The sequence below is a fragment of the Plectropomus leopardus genome, chromosome 9 (genome assembly GCF_008729295.1).
Source record: "Plectropomus leopardus isolate mb chromosome 9, YSFRI_Pleo_2.0, whole genome shotgun sequence".
Classification (NCBI taxonomy): Eukaryota; Metazoa; Chordata; class Actinopteri; order Perciformes; family Serranidae; genus Plectropomus; species Plectropomus leopardus.
Window position 1 is genome coordinate 27,306,266 of NC_056471.1, and position 6,000 is coordinate 27,312,265.

The window sequence follows — 6,000 nt, forward strand, 5'->3', positions numbered from 1 at the left end:
AGAGTGACTGAAGAGGATGACAGAAATAGCAAACAAGAGAGCAGTACTCTGCATAGAAACAAGGACAATACATGTGCAGTAGCAGCTGTATAATTATATAATTAGCCACCTAAACAAATTGCCAGAAATTCTGTTATCATCGTGTGTACATACACAGTGATTACTAGCCCAGAGGTATAGCACAATAACAAACAATGTGAGGAACAATTAGGAACCAAATAAAATTCTGAAACGTTTCTGGAAAAGCCTCCCACGCTTACAGTATCTCACCTCCCCACATGTATTTACTGAGAGACCATTCATGGCATACTCAATTTGTTATGTTCTAAGAACTGCATGACAACAATACATGCTGTTTTCTCACACCTACAGTGAATAACTAACATTACCAAAGCCGGGCAATTATCACGCTAAGCCTGGACTTCACGCTCCAAGTGAGGTTGCCTGCTTTGTGGTTACTATGTGTAACCCCTCACATGCTCATCTATTAGGATGCCGTGCAGCAAGTTTACAATTTAACCTGTTAGTCATGGATAACTGTAATAGAACACACAGAGTTTGTTGATTACATATAGGCTCTATTTTCACTTGCTCTTGATAAGAAGATGCTGACCTTGATATTATCAAGGCAAGCTCCATTCTCATCAACACCTTGTCACCAAAGCTCTGAGCCAAATGTTAAAGTGCTTTTGGCAGGGTCACTTGCCGACTGTATTCCATCCATCATGTACCTCTACCCTGGAGACTCAAGTCAACAATACCATCATGTTTTTTTAACCAGTAAAAACGTAGTAGTAGTGTTTTGTTCAGGAAGTCCATTGTATTATTTCACTATTTCCCTTTTCTTTAAAAACAGCCCTCTAAAGGGCAAAACAAATCAACAGCAGATAATCAGCATTACTGATTGTCACCTTAGACTGTACAAAAAAATGTGAACAAAGCCATCGTGATGTAATTGGTCTCCCATTTTGAAGCCGCCAGTTTGGCATTTTGGCCATCATCAGCCTGAGGACAGCATTTGAAGAACCGCAGGTTGCCACTTGGGAGTCACATGTCCCCATATCAGAATTAGCCACCGTCCAATTTCCCAGCATCAATGTGCGTCAACTTGTCAGAGAAGCAGCATTTATTACGTTCACTCCCGGAACGGGACATCCATGCTTCTTTACTGTGACAACTTCTGTCTGGACAGGAATCAATAATCATGAACTAAAAAAGGCACCAATATAGATGCAAGGTTTCAGATGTGGCCAGTGTGTGTTACTGTATGTGTCTTAGTTAAAGACTATTAGCTGATTCAGTGGATGTAGGCAGCTTAGATTGCAAGTTGGTAATTGTACCAAGTTTCTCCTCTAATCAGAATGAGTGCATATGTATATTGTCACTGAAGCCAAAATAGCATTATTAAGCCAATTGTGAGTCAATACATCATCTGTGTATGGTCTGAGATCAGTGACAACTTTGCAATGTTAACTGTATCAAGATTTTTTGGACTTAAACCTCTCAGCACTACAGCTGTGCTTCTTCACTGATCTTACGATTCGATTATGGTTATCATGTCAACGATTCGATTCGATTTCATGATGCATTACAATGCATTCTAAATTTTCTATATTAATGCACATGGCTATTTTTCGTCAAAAGTCAGCCAGCTCCATTCTCCCACAATTCAATTTGACGTTGCTACCAGGAAGTTCTCTTGAATTGTAGAACTTTATTGTCAATATACCAACAAGCAATGTTACGTGGCTATAATCCATTATGTGCTGTCACTGCATCAATGCAGAATCATTCAAGTCTGCATTGCAATGCATCTTAGAAACTATTAATTTCAACATCCCCACTCAGCAACTGCACATATCTGTACTAAAACAACATTTTCCAACACCACTCTGGTAATTTAGATACAAATAAGGTTCTGAACCTCAAAAACAACCATGTCACTACTGAAACTTAATCCTACCCTGTCCTCAATAATCATGAATTCACTAAAGTACTCCCTTACATCACAAAACTAAAAAGTACTTCCACAATATAGACTGTGACTGCAGTAAGTGCTCCAAAATCTGATTTAAATGGGTTTTACTATTCCTTTTATCAGACATAGACACAAAACTTAAAAAGTTCTTTCTAATGTAAGTCAGTGCATCAGAGTGGTAGAGGACACATGGGGTGATTTAAAATTAGATATTTACTTTAAGTCTTTCCACGTCATTAATTTTTTCAGATTCTAACCACAGGGGACTTTCATGTCATAGTTAATCTTCATTCCAAACAAACATGTTTCTATAATGAGTGTCCAATGACATAACAAGTAATTTGATTTGTTACTGGCTGACAGTTGATGGCTGAAATAAAATGGCATAGGTTATTGGAACAGCTATCCTGACATTTCATACCTTAAGTGTGATACGATAAGTGACAATTGTGACAATGTTAAGTAGTTTTGGCTGATGTCATGTCCACACGCTAATGCAGATAAATGTGGAAATACTGTTTACGTTTTAATGTTCTACAACCACATTTAAAAAAGTCACCAGAGCTGTTGAAGAGCTGCTTGTGTCACTTTCACAAGTCAAAAAGAATAATCTGCCCATAGCTGACATGAAAAGATCTGCCAAAACAAGGGGCCAAAGTGTGAAGATAGCAGAACAGCAAACTGGCTCTGCATTAGCTCCACTGCATGCAGACATGATGGAAAACATCTCAACCGCAGCCTCAACTTTGGATAATAGAGGTTAGCATTTTCAGATCGATGTTCACAGTCCATACTGGAGAAAAAAAAATCAATACAAAAATATAAACCTAATCTTCTTACTGTTCTTTTTAATGGAGGCCAGTTCATCACAAACCTTATCAGATGCTTAGTTTAAAGAAGTCATGAATATTCCAAAACTGACAGCAACCTTCAGTATTTGTCACATGTTTACTGTGAAAGGCAAGTGTCTTTACTAAAATACCGCTCTCTCTCTCTTTCCCTCGTTCTCACTCTCACTCTCTCTCCCTCTGTGGTACAGCTTGCAGATAAGCCTGGGTAAGCCCTCTGGCTGAGGCACCAGCACGGCCCTTCCTGAATCTCATTATCGAGGTAGCACAGTTTTCAACCAACTGTCCACAGTCCAGGCTCGTGTTCCAAAACAGCCAACCACTACAACTCATTTGTCATTTCACTGTAACTGCAACTTATCTTTTTTGTAAACTTCTCAAACAGGCTACCAAAAGTTATTTGACTGATGCATCCACTTGTTTGTCTTTTTTTTGCCTTAAATGTCAGTTTCAACATACATAATCAAAAATGAAACAATAGCAACGACAAAATAAGAAACCTTGGCAACCATTTTTTTTAAAACATGCCATTAGAATCATCATCACTGGATGCAATCTAGGGGATTTGCAGCATTATTCTGCCTGGCGATAGAGTACTACCATAACCTACAAATAAAGACAGAGGACAAAAACATGGCCTTTTATGGTTCAATTGTTTTCTTTCAGCAGAATTTCTGTCCGGAAAGCTAAATTAGAGAAACTAAATTAAGATTCTCTTTGGCAGGTCCATTTTCATCTAACAAATCACCACAAAAACAAAACACAGGGCACTATTAACCATGATAAGGTGAGCACATGATCCTAGTTCAGCTTCATCTGAAATATCAGTTAGGCTTGGTGCATATAATGGGGTCATATGCTGAACGAAAATAATAACATAAATTCAAATATATAAGAAATATTGGCTCTTTAGCATATTAGGGCTTTGTGTCCTTTTGCAAAGGGAATACGTTGGCCTCTGCACCACAGGATTAACGCAGGAGGAGATACCTTGTGGACATTTTGTAGGGATGCACGGTAATATTGGTATCTGCAGATATTGGCTTTAAAAGGAAAATTTGAAATTAGCCAACATGCTGATTTCTGTTGTTACCAGAAACCTGTATCTTTTTTTTTAATTGTCAAAGTGAACATGTAAAAAACATCAATATTTTTTCTTACTCTGTTCAATGAATGAATATTACATACACCGAAAAGCAATATGCTCTATGGCTCCATCTGCTGGTGGGCAATCACGATGAGAGTATGCGTCATATAATCTTAATTCCACGAGGTGGGGGGAAAAGGTGATTTATCGATATGAGTATTGGTTATCAGTATTGAGTTGTTATATATCAGCAAATCACATAAAAAAATTAAAAAATCAAATATTGTGCAAAACTACAATTTTGTAACAGGAACCATCTGAATGGTATATGCTCAATATGAAGAAAAATATTGCTATTATTTAGACAGATATTACAACTGCAACATGCATCTCAATTTGAGAGGGAATAATAATTTTGAATTTTATTTTTACTGAAATAATATAAAAATTCTGATAATTTGGATTTTTGCTGGGTCTCCAAAGTGATTTGTAGGCAGGGTCCTCTCTTTTTCACTATGAAATGCAAATCTGGGGAACAAAGGCTGAATAGTTTGATGAAAAACATCACCCACCTTAAAGAAGGCTGTAAAGACTGCAAACAGCTGGAGCTTCCTGATGGCAGAGAGGTCCTAAGTTTTCCGAGTCCCAAGGTCATTCCCTCTCCACCTTTCAAGAGCAAACAAAAAAAAAACAAGTTCATATGTTGGTATTTGCCATACTGCCAATCTAGAATGGGAGTGTGGGAACATACATAATTCGAAGACAATATGATATATGACAGAGCTGCACACCATGCAAAATGTTTTTTTAAAAAATCATGAAGCAATTCTTCTGACAGATATTGTGACTGCAATGTGCAGTATGTGTGAGGGAATGGTCATGTTCGCATTTCATTTTTTCTAAAAAAAAATATATATATATATAAAAAACGTCAATAATGTGACTTTTGCTGGGGTGTAGAAAATGATTTGTAGGCAGGGTAATTTCTCTTTCATCGAAGTGCTTCTGACACTTCCACCTTTATCAAAAAAAAAAAAAACGCAGTGCCTGGAATTTGGATATTGTAATAGGCCATACAGCAATTTCAATAATAATTTGATTAATTGTGCAGCCCTTGTATATGCCTATTAAAACATGTGTTAAGGCACAAAGGTTCAATAATTTAATGACACCCATCACCCACCTTGCAGAAGGTTGTAAAGACTGCAAACATCGGGAGCTTCCTGATCGCAGAGAGGTCCTGAGTTTTCCGAATCCACAGATCTAATGCCATCCTTTTAAAGAGCAAACAAAAATGGAAAAATACATATTCGCTCATATTTTGAATTTTGCTAAAATTCATGTATTCCAGTTAATGTACAAAAATACATAACTCATATAAACGACTTAATATAACAAATGAAATTGGAACATCTGGATTATTATTTATTATCAGTAATATATACCAGTTTCGCCCAATTCCTTTCTATTCTTCTATAAATTTCTTCATCTTAACGTTATAATTCTGTCTGTAGGCAGCAAGGCTGACAAAATGAGTCAACTGTTGTTTCACATTTTGATGCAGTCTTGGTCTTATGCAATAGGAACCTGCTTCATCTCAAAAATAGCAATGCTAATTTCTCTAAAACAGAGCACACCAACTTGCTACTCAATGCCTTAGGCACATTGAGAAATGTCATTGGTGGCGGTTACCTTGATTTATCCCCCAACATGCGGAACCCAAAAAACACGGTTAGCGTTAGCTGGTTAAGTAGCAAGCTAGCAACTTTGGCTAAAGTGACTTGTGAAATAACAAAGTTGGCCTCGCTGCTATACCACATATTTAGCTGTTACACATTGTAGGCATACATTTGCGTATTATTTATCCTGTTTACGGAGTATATGGTACTCCTCTCTGCTAACTTTAACTAAACATTGTCAACCCACTCCTAGCAACACAAGCAGTTGCGCTAAATTTATCATTAATTTTGCCCCGACTCTGCTTTCACTCACTTTCGCTGACATTAACTTACAATTTAGCTTCTTCTCAGTTGCCCAGAATCAATTTGTTAAGTTAAACAGTGTTTAAAGGGCGTCCATACTCCCAC